This window comes from Microcebus murinus, chromosome 12, assembly GCF_040939455.1.
Source record: "Microcebus murinus isolate Inina chromosome 12, M.murinus_Inina_mat1.0, whole genome shotgun sequence".
Taxonomy (NCBI): Eukaryota; Metazoa; Chordata; class Mammalia; order Primates; family Cheirogaleidae; genus Microcebus; species Microcebus murinus.
This window is the reverse complement of record NC_134115.1, coordinates 274,777-289,620: the sequence shown is the minus strand read 5'-3', so window position 1 is coordinate 289,620 and position 14,844 is coordinate 274,777. Positions and strand designations below refer to the sequence as shown.

General features: G+C 63.2%; 3 pseudogenes; all 3 read right to left on the bottom strand.

Moving 5' to 3' along the window:
- Nucleotides 1-3,627: 3,627 nt before the first annotated feature.
- LOC142874528 (uncharacterized) lies at nt 3,628-3,746 on the bottom strand (annotated as a pseudogene).
- Nucleotides 3,747-7,526: 3,780 nt separating this feature from the next.
- Nucleotides 7,527-7,645, bottom strand: LOC142874527 (uncharacterized; annotated as a pseudogene).
- A 3,775-nt stretch (nt 7,646-11,420) lies between these two features.
- Nucleotides 11,421-11,539, bottom strand: LOC142874526 (uncharacterized; annotated as a pseudogene).
- Between the last annotated feature and the right edge of the window lie 3,305 nt (nt 11,540-14,844).

Here is a 14,844-nt window from a genome sequence, read left to right as displayed (position 1 = left end):
CGGGGCGGGGCGGGGCGGGGGGCTGTCTCTCTATACACACACACACACACTCACACTCACTCACACTCACACAAGATGCGCCTCCACGGCTGGACTCGCCAAGGTGGAGCCCTCCCAGCCCCCCTCGTCTCCTCGCCCGGCCTCCTTCACCTACCCGCTGCCCACCCCCAGCGCGTCGCTGCCTGCCGCTGACTGCGCACGCGCGGGACGCTCGCCCTTTGACCCCAGCCAGGGGCCGCCCTCCCCCACAACCCCTTTCAGCTGCGCCCCCCCCCCCCGCGCCCTGTGGGTGGGCTGCCGCCTATTCCCCCGGGCCAGGGCTGGGGCACAGCCAGTGTATGGGGCGTCTCTCTCTGGGGATGTGTCCCATGGGTGGGGTGGGGTGGCGTGGTTTGGGGGGCGCTGAAGAAATCAGTCCCCTCCATCTCCTACCTCTGGAAAACGCCCAAGCCCGTGGAGAACTGCCGGCACCGCTTCGTGGGGGCCGGGACCCTCCTCCGTGTCCTCCTGTGGCCCAGTCCAAGGGGCCTGGGCCTGGCCGGGGCTGCATTGGACCCCGACCACCCTGGCGTGTGGACTCGCTAAAAATCGGCCATTAGATATTGGATTCCAGCTTCCTGGAGGTCATTTCACTAATGAGTGCACCGGAAAGAGTTTCCTAATCCATCTGTGAGGGTGGCAACTGAAAGAGAATTTTAAAGCTGACAGAATAGGCGAGGGAAGGCATAGGAGATTTCCACACCCAGCAAGGAAGACTTTCCCGAAATGGAAGAAAGAAACGAGCAAACAGAGACACCGGTAGCCCGCCCGGAAAAGAGTCTGCCCCTTAGAGAAAGCACCCTGACCAGGTTCACCCGTGGGTGGGTGGCGAGCTAGCGGCGTTCAGAAGAGCGAGGCCCGCAGTCTGTGCGGAAGACACCTGCGCTCGGGTGTGTGTGGCGGCGCGGTTCACAAGCAGCTCTAGACGTTAAACCAAGGAGAAGCCAGGGAGTTCCCAACGCCCCAGGTGTCCTCAGCCCACGACTGGCTGCTGTGGGAATGCGAAGCCCGGCTCCTTGTCTCAGAGCGGGGTTCCCAGGAGGATCAGGCTGAAGCTGGGACTCGGCCTCAAAGTGTCCCCTCGCATGGCCACCCCCTTCCCCTTCCTGCTCCTCTACTCCTGGTGCCCCTCCATCCAGGGGCCAGACCTTAAAGAGTCACCGCAAGAGAATCCTGGTCCCAAAGGAGCCTTCTGGGGGACCGGTGCTGAGAGAGGTTGTGGGCATGGCCCGCTGGGGCTCTGCCCGACCCAGGGCTGAGAGATGCCACCTCCCAGCTCTGGGTCCCTGCAGGAAGTGTTGGCAAGCACAGGGCCGGTCCTCCAAAGGCCCAGGTGCAGGGAGCCCAGGCCAAGCAGCCTGTGGAAGAAGCCACTTGCCCTGCCACCCCGGGAACAGGACTGCAGGCCCCGGCCCTTCCCACCTCCTCCTCCTCCTCCTCCTCCCCCCCGCCCCGCCCCCACAGGGCACAGGGCTCAGAGACACCTCAGACTCTTGCTACCCAAAGTGCAAAGGGCATCAGTGGCTCCTCCAACACCCCCCCCCCCGCCCAGCAGACCACGTTGTCCAGCCAGCCCCCGGGCCTCCCTGGGGTGCCCAGCACAAAAGTGCAGACACCCACCGGACCCTCAGTCTCAGTTTTCGGAGGTTTTTGCCACTCCAAGGACCCGCAGGCCAGCTGGGCCTTCGGGCAGGACAGAGAGCCCCGGAATCCGACGTGGAGAGCTGCGTGTACGTCCCCATCAGGAGGCGGTCCCCACCTCCGAGGCTCTCCCCTTGCTGGGAGCGGCAGCCCAGCCGGCAGCCGCAGGGCCTCAGGGAAGACACCAGGCTGGGCCCCCGCGGCACAGCGGGGGCACGTCCCCCGCACTCACGCGACTTAGGGACGGCTGCTGGAGACTGCTGCGGCCACCCTGCTGCCGGGTTTCTGGTGGGCTTCCTGGAAGCAGCGTCCATACCAAGCCCTTGGAAGGCCCAGGCGACGGAGGAGCCGGTCAGGCAGGGGCCCAGGACGGTGAGAGGCCGGGCGGGCGGGAAGGAGCATGTCAGGCAGGGGCAGAGGACGGTGACAGGCCGGGCGGGGAGGAGCCGGTCAGGCGGGGGCCCAGGACAGTGACGGGCCTGGCCGGGGAGGAGTGCGTCAGGCAGGGGCAGAGGAGACGGGCTGGGTAAGGGGTAGGGTGACAGTTAGGGCACAATTCACAATCGCAAAGACGTGGAAGCGACCCGAGTGCCCATCCATCCAGGAGTGCATCAATAAAATGTGGCGCGTGGACACCACGGAGTGCCATTCGGCTGTGAGGAGCAGCGGTGAGAGGGCGCCTCTCGTGTTCTCCTGGCCAGAGCTGGAACCCGTTCCAGTAGGCCAGGTATCCCAAGAATGGACACACGAGCACCACGTGAGCGCGCTCACCAGCAAATTGGTACGAACGGATGGACGCCTAAGTGGACAGAGAGGAATCACCTTCATCGGGTGGGTGTCGGGCGGGTGGGGGGAGGGGAGGGGCATACACATCCATTAGGCATGGGGTGGGTGCGCACCGACTGGGGGATGGGCGCACTTGAAGCTCTGACCCGAGGGGGGAGGCTTGGAGAGGGCAAGGCACCCGACCTTAACATTGGTACCCCCACAATACGCTGGAACAACATGAGAGGTATATGAATAAGAACACAGGGGGGGCCGGGCGCGGTGGCTCACGCCTGTAATCCTAGCTCTCTGGGAGGCCGAGGCGGGCGGATTGCTCCAGGTCAGGAGTTCGAAACCAGCCTGAGCAAGAGCGAGACCCCGTCTCTACTAAAAATAGAAAGAAATTAATTGGCCAACTAATATATATAGAAAAACACAGCCGGGCGTGGTGGTGCATGCCTGTAGTCCCAACTACTCGGGAGGCTGAGGCAGCAGGATTGCTTGAGCCCGGAGATTGAGGTTGCTGTGAGCTAGGCTGACGCCATGGCACTCACTCTAGCCTGGGCAGCAAAACGAGACTCTGTCTCAAAAAAAAAAAAAAAAAAAGAACGCAGGGGGGAGGGGGGCACGGGCGTCACATGTCACCTGAATACTTGTACTCCCATCATCTGCTTGAAGAGAGAGAGAAAAGAAAATGCAATCCTAGAGGTAAGAGACACTTTTTAAAAATAATGAATCCGAAGACAAAAGTAAAAGGAGGCCTGTGGAGCAGGTCTGGGTGTGACTCCGGATCCCCCAACATCAGGTGCCACCACCAAAGATTCCTGCGTGTAGCCCATAGAACCCCAAAAGCAACGGGACGAGTTCTGGTCACATACTCCCTCAAAATGACATCCTGGCCTTCTTCTGGAACTCCCTCCCCTCTCAGACTCTCAAGGTTTCCTCCAGCGTGTCGGTTCCCACAGAGCAGACCTTTGGTCTGAGACCTGACAGTCCAGATGCCACGCATGCTGCCGCGTGGCGGCGGTGTCGCGGCTTGGGACAAGAGGAGGCCCCACGGTGCGGGCTGGGGCGCCAGGCACCGCGCGGGCGCTGAGGGTGGGGGTGACCCCCACCCCGGGCCGCCGCCGCGCTCCCAGAAAGGGGACAGAACAAGAGGCAAAAAAAAAAAAAAAAAGCAGCAGCCTGTGGCACCCGGTATTCCCAGGCGGTCTCCCATCCAAGTACTAACCGGGCCCGACCCTGCTTAGCTTCCCAGACCAGACGAGATCGGGGGCGTTCAGGGTGGTGTGGCCCTAGACGGTGGCGGAGGGCGCCCCTGCCCCGCTCAAGAAGCCGAGCCTCTCTGGGCTTCCCCGCCGCCGCCTCCCGCGCCGGGCCGGGCCGGTTGAGTTCGCCGGCCGGGTCCCGCGGGCTCCCAGGGACGGGGGTGATGGGCGGGGCTGGGCGGGGCGGGGCGGGGCGGGGGGCTGTCTCTCTATACACACACACACACACTCACACTCACTCACACTCACACAAGATGCGCCTCCACGGCTGGACTCGCCAAGGTGGAGCCCTCCCAGCCCCCCTCGTCTCCTCGCCCGGCCTCCTTCACCTACCCGCTGCCCACCCCCAGCGCGTCGCTGCCTGCCGCTGACTGCGCACGCGCGGGACGCTCGCCCTTTGACCCCAGCCAGGGGCCGCCCTCCCCCACAACCCCTTTCAGCTGCGCCCCCCCCCCCCCGCGCCCTGTGGGTGGGCTGCCGCCTATTCCCCCGGGCCAGGGCTGGGGCACAGCCAGTGTATGGGGCGTCTCTCTCTGGGGATGTGTCCCATGGGTGGGGTGGGGTGGCGTGGTTTGGGGGGCGCTGAAGAAATCAGTCCCCTCCATCTCCTACCTCTGGAAAACGCCCAAGCCCGTGGAGAACTGCCGGCACCGCTTCGTGGGGGCCGGGACCCTCCTCCGTGTCCTCCTGTGGCCCAGTCCAAGGGGCCTGGGCCTGGCCGGGGCTGCATTGGACCCCGACCACCCTGGCGTGTGGACTCGCTAAAAATCGGCCATTAGATATTGGATTCCAGCTTCCTGGAGGTCATTTCACTAATGAGTGCACCGGAAAGAGTTTCCTAATCCATCTGTGAGGGTGGCAACTGAAAGAGAATTTTAAAGCTGACAGAATAGGCGAGGGAAGGCATAGGAGATTTCCACACCCAGCAAGGAAGACTTTCCCGGAATGGAAGAAAGAAACGAGCAAACAGAGACACCGGTAGCCCGCCCGGAAAAGAGTCTGCCCCTTAGAGAAAGCACCCTGACCAGGTTCACCCGTGGGTGGGTGGCGAGCTAGCGGCGTTCAGAAGAGCGAGGCCCGCAGTCTGTGCGGAAGACACCTGCGCTCGGGTGTGTGTGGCGGCGCGGTTCACAAGCAGCTCTAGACGTTAAACCAAGGAGAAGCCAGGGAGTTCCCAACGCCCCAGGTGTCCTCAGCCCACGACTGGCTGCTGTGGGAATGCGAAGCCCGGCTCCTTGTCTCAGAGCGGGGTTCCCAGGAGGATCAGGCTGAAGCTGGGACTCGGCCTCAAAGTGTCCCCTCGCATGGCCACCCCCTTCCCCTTCCTGCTCCTCTACTCCTGGTGCCCCTCCATCCAGGGGCCAGACCTTAAAGAGTCACCGCAAGAGAATCCTGGTCCCAAAGGAGCCTTCTGGGGGACCGGTGCTGAGAGAGGTTGTGGGCATGGCCCGCTGGGGCTCTGCCCGACCCAGGGCTGAGAGATGCCACCTCCCAGCTCTGGGTCCCTGCAGGAAGTGTTGGCAAGCACAGGGCCGGTCCTCCAAAGGCCCAGGTGCAGGGAGCCCAGGCCAAGTAGCCTGTGGAAGAAGCCACTTGCCGTGCCACCCCGGGAACAGGACTGCAGGCCCCGGCCCTTCCCACCTCCTCCTCCTCCTCCTCCTCCCCCCCGCCCCGCCCCCACAGGGCACAGGGCTCAGAGACACCTCAGACTCTTGCTACCCAAAGTGCAAAGGGCATCAGTGGCTCCTCCAACACCCCCCCCCCCGCCCAGCAGACCACGTTGTCCAGCCAGCCCCCGGGCCTCCCTGGGGTGCCCAGCACAAAAGTGCAGACACCCACCGGACCCTCAGTCTCAGTTTTCGGAGGTTTTTGCCACTCCAAGGACCCGCAGGCCAGCTGGGCCTTCGGGCAGGACAGAGAGCCCCGGAATCCGACGTGGAGAGCTGCGTGTACGTCCCCATCAGGAGGCGGTCCCCACCTCCGAGGCTCTCCCCTTGCTGGGAGCGGCAGCCCAGCCGGCAGCCGCAGGGCCTCAGGGAAGACACCAGGCTGGGCCCCCGCGGCACAGCGGGGGCACGTCCCCCGCACTCACGCGACTTAGGGACGGCTGCTGGAGACTGCTGCGGCCACCCTGCTGCCGGGTTTCTGGTGGGCTTCCTGGAAGCAGCGTCCATACCAAGCCCTTGGAAGGCCCAGGCGATGGAGGAGCCCGTCAGGCAGGGGCCCAGGACGGTGAGAGGCCGGGCGGGCGGGAAGGAGCATGTCAGGCAGGGGCAGAGGACGGTGACAGGCCGGGCGGGGAGGAGCCGGTCAGGCGGGGGCCCAGGACAGTGACGGGCCTGGCCGGGGAGGAGTGCGTCAGGCAGGGGCAGAGGAGACGGGCTGGGTAAGGGGTAGGGTGACAGTTAGGGCACAATTCACAATCGCAAAGACGTGGAAGCGACCCGAGTGCCCATCCATCCAGGAGTGCATCAATAAAATGTGGCGCGTGGACACCACGGAGTGCCATTCGGCTGTGAGGAGCAGCGGTGAGAGGGCGCCTCTCGTGTTCTCCTGGCCAGAGCTGGAACCCGTTCCAGTAGGCCAGGTATCCCAAGAATGGACACACGAGCACCACGTGAGCGCGCTCACCAGCAAATTGGTACGAACGGATGGACGCCTAAGTGGACAGAGAGGAATCACCTTCATCGGGTGGGTGTCGGGCGGGTGGGGGGAGGGGAGGGGCATACACATCCATTAGGCATGGGGTGGGTGCGCACCGACTGGGGGATGGGCGCACTTGAAGCTCTGACCCGAGGGGGGAGGCTTGGAGAGGGCAAGGCACCCGACCTTAACATTGGTACCCCCACAATACGCTGGAACAACATGAGAGGTATATGAATAAGAACACAGGGGGGGCCGGGCGCGGTGGCTCACGCCTGTAATCCTAGCTCTCTGGGAGGCCGAGGCGGGCGGATTGCTCCAGGTCAGGAGTTCGAAACCAGCCTGAGCAAGAGCGAGACCCCGTCTCTACTAAAAATAGAAAGAAATTAATTGGCCAACTAATATATATAGAAAAACACAGCCGGGCGTGGTGGTGCATGCCTGTAGTCCCAACTACTCGGGAGGCTGAGGCAGCAGGATTGCTTGAGCCCGGAGATTGAGGTTGCTGTGAGCTAGGCTGACGCCATGGCACTCACTCTAGCCTGGGCAGCAAAACGAGACTCTGTCTCAAAAAAAAAAAAAAAAAAAAAAAAAGAACGCAGGGGGGAGGGGGGCACGGGCGTCACATGTCACCTGAATACTTGTACTCCCATCATCTGCTTGAAGAGAGAGAGAAAAGAAAATGCAATCCTAGAGGTAAGAGACACTTTTTAAAAATAATGAATCCGAAGACAAAAGTAAAAGGAGGCCTGTGGAGCAGGTCTGGGTGTGACTCCGGATCCCCCAACATCAGGTGCCACCACCAAAGATTCCTGCGTGTAGCCCATAGAACCCCAAAAGCAACGGGACGAGTTCTGGTCACATACTCCCTCAAAATGACATCCTGGCCTTCTTCTGGAACTCCCTCCCCTCTCAGACTCTCAAGGTTTCCTCCAGCGTGTCGGTTCCCACAGAGCAGACCTTTGGTCTGAGACCTGACAGTCCAGATGCCACGCATGCTGCCGCGTGGCGGCGGTGTCGCGGCTTGGGACAAGAGGAGGCCCCACGGTGCGGGCTGGGGCGCCAGGCACCGCGCGGGCGCTGAGGGTGGGGGTGACCCCCACCCCGGGCCGCCGCCGCGCTCCCAGAAAGGGGACAGAACAAGAGGCAAAAAAAAAAAAAAAAAGCAGCAGCCTGTGGCACCCGGTATTCCCAGGCGGTCTCCCATCCAAGTACTAACCGGGCCCGACCCTGCTTAGCTTCCCAGACCAGACGAGATCGGGGGCGTTCAGGGTGGTGTGGCCCTAGACGGCGGCGGAGGGCGCCCCTGCCCCGCTCAAGAAGCCGAGCCTCTCTGGGCTTCCCCGCCGCCGCCTCCCGCGCCGGGCCGGGCCGGTTGAGTTCGCCGGCCGGGTCCCGCGGGCTCCCAAGGACGGGGGTGATGGGCGGGGCTGGGCGGGGCGGGGCGGGGCGGGGGGCTGTCTCTCTATACACACACACACACACTCACACTCACTCACACTCACACAAGATGCGCCTCCACGGCTGGACTCGCCAAGGTGGAGCCCTCCCAGCCCCCCTCGTCTCCTCGCCCGGCCTCCTTCACCTACCCGCTGCCCACCCCCAGCGCGTCGCTGCCTGCCGCTGACTGCGCACGCGCGGGACGCTCGCCCTTTGACCCCAGCCAGGGGCCGCCCTCCCCCACAACCCCTTTCAGCTGCGCCCCCCCCCCCCCCGCGCCCTGTGGGTGGGCTGCCGCCTATTCCCCCGGGCCAGGGCTGGGGCACAGCCAGTGTATGGGGCGTCTCTCTCTGGGGATGTGTCCCATGGGTGGGGTGGGGTGGCGTGGTTTGGGGGGCGCTGAAGAAATCAGTCCCCTCCATCTCCTACCTCTGGAAAACGCCCAAGCCCGTGGAGAACTGCCGGCACCGCTTCGTGGGGGCCGGGACCCTCCTCCGTGTCCTCCTGTGGCCCAGTCCAAGGGGCCTGGGCCTGGCCGGGGCTGCATTGGACCCCGACCACCCTGGCGTGTGGACTCGCTAAAAATCGGCCATTAGATATTGGATTCCAGCTTCCTGGAGGTCATTTCACTAATGAGTGCACCGGAAAGAGTTTCCTAATCCATCTGTGAGGGTGGCAACTGAAAGAGAATTTTAAAGCTGACAGAATAGGCGAGGGAAGGCATAGGAGATTTCCACACCCAGCAAGGAAGACTTTCCCGGAATGGAAGAAAGAAACGAGCAAACAGAGACACCGGTAGCCCGCCCGGAAAAGAGTCTGCCCCTTAGAGAAAGCACCCTGACCAGGTTCACCCGTGGGTGGGTGGCGAGCTAGCGGCGTTCAGAAGAGCGAGGCCCGCAGTCTGTGCGGAAGACACCTGCGCTCGGGTGTGTGTGGCGGCGCGGTTCACAAGCAGCTCTAGACGTTAAACCAAGGAGAAGCCAGGGAGTTCCCAACGCCCCAGGTGTCCTCAGCCCACGACTGGCTGCTGTGGGAATGCGAAGCCCGGCTCCTTGTCTCAGAGCGGGGTTCCCAGGAGGATCAGGCTGAAGCTGGGACTCGGCCTCAAAGTGTCCCCTCGCATGGCCACCCCCTTCCCCTTCCTGCTCCTCTACTCCTGGTGCCCCTCCATCCAGGGGCCAGACCTTAAAGAGTCACCGCAAGAGAATCCTGGTCCCAAAGGAGCCTTCTGGGGGACCGGTGCTGAGAGAGGTTGTGGGCATGGCCCGCTGGGGCTCTGCCCTACCCAGGGCTGAGAGATGCCACCTCCCAGCTCTGGGTCCCTGCAGGAAGTGTTGGCAAGCACAGGGCCGGTCCTCCAAAGGCCCAGGTGCAGGGAGCCCAGGCCAAGCAGCCTGTGGAAGAAGCCACTTGCTGTGCCACCCCGGGAACAGGACTGCAGGCCCCGGCCCTTCCCACCTCCTCCTCCTCCTCCTCCTCCCCCCCGCCCCGCCCCCACAGGGCACAGGGCTCAGAGACACCTCAGACTCTTGCTACCAAAAGTGCAAAGGGCATCAGTGGCTCCTCCAACACCCCCCCCCCCGCCCAGCAGACCACGTTGTCCAGCCAGCCCCCGGGCCTCCCTGGGGTGCCCAGCACAAAAGTGCAGACACCCACCGGACCCTCAGTCTCAGTTTTCGGAGGTTTTTGCCACTCCAAGGACCCGCAGGCCAGCTGGGCCTTCGGGCAGGACAGAGAGCCCCGGAATCCGACGTGGAGAGCTGCGTGTACGTCCCCATCAGGAGGCGGTCCCCACCTCCGCGGCTCTCCCCTTGCTGGGAGCGGCAGCCCAGCCGGCAGCCGCAGGGCCTCAGGGAAGACACCAGGCTGGGCCCCCGCGGCACAGCGGGGGCACGTCCCCCGCACTCACGCGACTTAGGGACGGCTGCTGGAGACTGCTGCGGCCACCCTGCTGCCGGGTTTCTGGTGGGCTTCCTGGAAGCAGCGTCCATACCAAGCCCTTGGAAGGCCCAGGCGACGGAGGAGCCGGTCAGGCAGGGGCCCAGGACGGTGAGAGGCCGGGCGGGCGGGAAGGAGCATGTCAGGCAGGGGCAGAGGACGGTGACAGGCCGGGCGGGGAGGAGCCGGTCAGGCGGGGGCCCAGGACAGTGACGGGCCTGGCCGGGGAGGAGTGCGTCAGGCAGGGGCAGAGGAGACGGGCTGGGTAAGGGGTAGGGTGACAGTTAGGGCACAATTCACAATCGCAAAGACGTGGAAGCGACCCGAGTGCCCATCCATCCAGGAGTGCATCAATAAAATGTGGCGCGTGGACACCACGGAGTGCCATTCGGCTGTGAGGAGCAGCGGTGAGAGGGCGCCTCTCGTGTTCTCCTGGCCAGAGCTGGAACCCGTTCCAGTAGGCCAGGTATCCCAAGAATGGACACACGAGCACCACGTGAGCGCGCTCACCAGCAAATTGGTACGAACGGATGGACGCCTAAGTGGACAGAGAGGAATCACCTTCATCGGGTGGGTGTCGGGCGGGTGGGGGGAGGGGAGGGGCATACACATCCATTAGGCATGGGGTGGGTGCGCACCGACTGGGGGATGGGCGCACTTGAAGCTCTGACCCGAGGGGGGAGGCTTGGAGAGGGCAAGGCACCCGACCTTAACATTGGTACCCCCACAATACGCTGGAACAACATGAGAGGTATATGAATAAGAACACAGGGGGGGCCGGGCGCGGTGGCTCACGCCTGTAATCCTAGCTCTCTGGGAGGCCGAGGCGGGCGGATTGCTCCAGGTCAGGAGTTCGAAACCAGCCTGAGCAAGAGCGAGACCCCGTCTCTACTAAAAATAGAAAGAAATTAATTGGCCAACTAATATATATAGAAAAACACAGCCGGGCGTGGTGGTGCATGCCTGTAGTCCCAACTACTCGGGAGGCTGAGGCAGCAGGATTGCTTGAGCCCGGAGATTGAGGTTGCTGTGAGCTAGGCTGACGCCATGGCACTCACTCTAGCCTGGGCAGCAAAACGAGACTCTGTCTCAAAAAAAAAAAAAAAAAAAGAACGCAGGGGGGAGGGGGGCACGGGCGTCACATGTCACCTGAATACTTGTACTCCCATCATCTGCTTGAAGAGAGAGAGAAAAGAAAATGCAATCCTAGAGGTAAGAGACACTTTTTAAAAATAATGAATCCGAAGACAAAAGTAAAAGGAGGCCTGTGGAGCAGGTCTGGGTGTGACTCCGGATCCCCCAACATCAGGTGCCACCACCAAAGATTCCTGCGTGTAGCCCATAGAACCCCAAAAGCAACGGGACGAGTTCTGGTCACATACTCCCTCAAAATGACATCCTGGCCTTCTTCTGGAACTCCCTCCCCTCTCAGACTCTCAAGGTTTCCTCCAGCGTGTCGGTTCCCACAGAGCAGACCTTTGGTCTGAGACCTGACAGTCCAGATGCCACGCATGCTGCCGCGTGGCGGCGGTGTCGCGGCTTGGGACAAGAGGAGGCCCCACGGTGCGGGCTGGGGCGCCAGGCACCGCGCGGGCGCTGAGGGTGGGGGTGACCCCCACCCCGGGCCGCCGCCGCGCTCCCAGAAAGGGGACAGAACAAGAGGCAAAAAAAAAAAAAAAAAGCAGCAGCCTGTGGCACCCGGTATTCCCAGGCGGTCTCCCATCCAAGTACTAACCGGGCCCGACCCTGCTTAGCTTCCCAGACCAGACGAGATCGGGGGCGTTCAGGGTGGTGTGGCCCTAGACGGTGGCGGAGGGCGCCCCTGCCCCGCTCAAGAAGCCGAGCCTCTCTGGGCTTCCCCGCCGCCGCCTCCCGCGCCGGGCCGGGCCGGTTGAGTTCGCCGGCCGGGTCCCGCGGGCTCCCAGGGACGGGGGTGATGGGCGGGGCTGGGCGGGGCGGGGCGGGGCGGGGGGCTGTCTCTCTATACACACACACACACACTCACACTCACTCACACTCACACAAGATGCGCCTCCACGGCTGGACTCGCCAAGGTGGAGCCCTCCCAGCCCCCCTCGTCTCCTCGCCCGGCCTCCTTCACCTACCCGCTGCCCACCCCCAGCGCGTCGCTGCCTGCCGCTGACTGCGCACGCGCGGGACGCTCGCCCTTTGACCCCAGCCAGGGGCCGCCCTCCCCCACAACCCCTTTCAGCTGCGCCCCCCCCCCCCGCGCCCTGTGGGTGGGCTGCCGCCTATTCCCCCGGGCCAGGGCTGGGGCACAGCCAGTGTATGGGGCGTCTCTCTCTGGGGATGTGTCCCATGGGTGGGGTGGGGTGGCGTGGTTTGGGGGGCGCTGAAGAAATCAGTCCCCTCCATCTCCTACCTCTGGAAAACGCCCAAGCCCGTGGAGAACTGCCGGCACCGCTTCGTGGGGGCCGGGACCCTCCTCCGTGTCCTCCTGTGGCCCAGTCCAAGGGGCCTGGGCCTGGCCGGGGCTGCATTGGACCCCGACCACCCTGGCGTGTGGACTCGCTAAAAATCGGCCATTAGATATTGGATTCCAGCTTCCTGGAGGTCATTTCACTAATGAGTGCACCGGAAAGAGTTTCCTAATCCATCTGTGAGGGTGGCAACTGAAAGAGAATTTTAAAGCTGACAGAATAGGCGAGGGAAGGCATAGGAGATTTCCACACCCAGCAAGGAAGACTTTCCCGGAATGGAAGAAAGAAACGAGCAAACAGAGACACCGGTAGCCCGCCCGGAAAAGAGTCTGCCCCTTAGAGAAAGCACCCTGACCAGGTTCACCCGTGGGTGGGTGGCGAGCTAGCGGCGTTCAGAAGAGCGAGGCCCGCAGTCTGTGCGGAAGACACCTGCGCTCGGGTGTGTGTGGCGGCGCGGTTCACAAGCAGCTCTAGACGTTAAACCAAGGAGAAGCCAGGGAGTTCCCAACGCCCCAGGTGTCCTCAGCCCACGACTGGCTGCTGTGGGAATGCGAAGCCCGGCTCCTTGTCTCAGAGCGGGGTTCCCAGGAGGATCAGGCTGAAGCTGGGACTCGGCCTCAAAGTGTCCCCTCGCATGGCCACCCCCTTCCCCTTCCTGCTCCTCTACTCCTGGTGCCCCTCCATCCAGGGGCCAGACCTTAAAGAGTCACCGCAAGAGAATCCTGGTCCCAAAGGAGCCTTCTGGGGGACCGGTGCTGAGAGAGGTTGTGGGCATGGCCCGCTGGGGCTCTGCCCGACCCAGGGCTGAGAGATGCCACCTCCCAGCTCTGGGTCCCTGCAGGAAGTGTTGGCAAGCACAGGGCCGGTCCTCCAAAGGCCCAGGTGCAGGGAGCCCAGGCCAAGCAGCCTGTGGAAGAAGCCACTTGCCGTGCCACCCCGGGAACAGGACTGCAGGCCCCGGCCCTTCCCACCTCCTCCTCCTCCTCCTCCTCCCCCCCGCCCCGCCCCCACAGGGCACAGGGCTCAGAGACACCTCAGACTCTTGCTACCAAAAGTGCAAAGGGCATCAGTGGCTCCTCCAACACCCCCCCCCCCCCGCCCAGCAGACCACGTTGTCCAGCCAGCCCCCGGGCCTCCCTGGGGTGCCCAGCACAAAAGTGCAGACACCCACCGGACCCTCAGTCTCAGTTTTCGGAGGTTTTTGCCACTCCAAGGACCCGCAGGCCAGCTGGGCCTTCGGGCAGGACAGAGAGCCCCGGAATCCGACGTGGAGAGCTGCGTGTACGTCCCCATCAGGAGGCGGTCCCCACCTCCGAGGCTCTCCCCTTGCTGGGAGCGGCAGCCCAGCCGGCAGCCGCAGGGCCTCAGGGAAGACACCAGGCTGGGCCCCCGCGGCACAGCGGGGGCACGTCCCCCGCACTCACGCGACTTAGGGACGGCTGCTGGAGACTGCTGCGGCCACCCTGCTGCCGGGTTTCTGGTGGGCTTCCTGGAAGCAGCGTCCATACCAAGCCCTTGGAAGGCCCAGGCGACGGAGGAGCCGGTCAGGCAGGGGCCCAGGACGGTGAGAGGCCGGGCGGGCGGGAAGGAGCATGTCAGGCAGGGGCAGAGGACGGTGACAGGCCGGGCGGGGAGGAGCCGGTCAGGCGGGGGCCCAGGACAGTGACGGGCCTGGCCGGGGAGGAGTGCGTCAGGCAGGGGCAGAGGAGACGGGCTGGGTAAGGGGTAGGGTGACAGTTAGGGCACAATTCACAATCGCAAAGACGTGGAAGCGACCCGAGTGCCCATCCATCCAGGAGTGCATCAATAAAATGTGGCGCGTGGACACCACGGAGTGCCATTCGGCTGTGAGGAGCAGCGGTGAGAGGGCGCCTCTCGTGTTCTCCTGGCCAGAGCTGGAACCCGTTCCAGTAGGCCAGGTATCCCAAGAATGGACACACGAGCACCACGTGAGCGCGCTCACCAGCAAATTGGTACGAACGGATGGACGCCTAAGTGGACAGAGAGGAATCACCTTCATCGGGTGGGTGTCGGGCGGGTGGGGGGAGGGGAGGGGCATACACATCCATTAGGCATGGGGTGGGTGCGCACCGACTGGGGGATGGGCGCACTTGAAGCTCTGACCCGAGGGGGGAGGCTTGGAGAGGGCAAGGCACCCGACCTTAACATTGGTACCCCCACAATACGCTGGAACAACATGAGAGGTATATGAATAAGAACACAGGGGGGGCCGGGCGCGGTGGCTCACGCCTGTAATCCTAGCTCTCTGGGAGGCCGAGGCGGGCGGATTGCTCCAGGTCAGGAGTTCGAAACCAGCCTGAGCAAGAGCGAGACCCCGTCTCTACTAAAAATAGAAAGAAATTAATTGGCCAACTAATATATATAGAAAAACACAGCCGGGCGTGGTGGTGCATGCCTGTAGTCCCAACTACTCGGGAGGCTGAGGCAGCAGGATTGCTTGAGCCCGGAGATTGAGGTTGCTGTGAGCTAGGCTGACGCCATGGCACTCACTCTAGCCTGGGCAGCAAAACGAGACTCTGTCTCAAAAAAAAAAAAAAAAAAAGAACGCAGGGGGGAGGGGGGCACGGGCGTCACATGTCACCTGAATACTTGTACTCCCATCATCTGCTTGAAGAGAGAGAGAAAAGAAAATGCAATCCTAGAGGTAA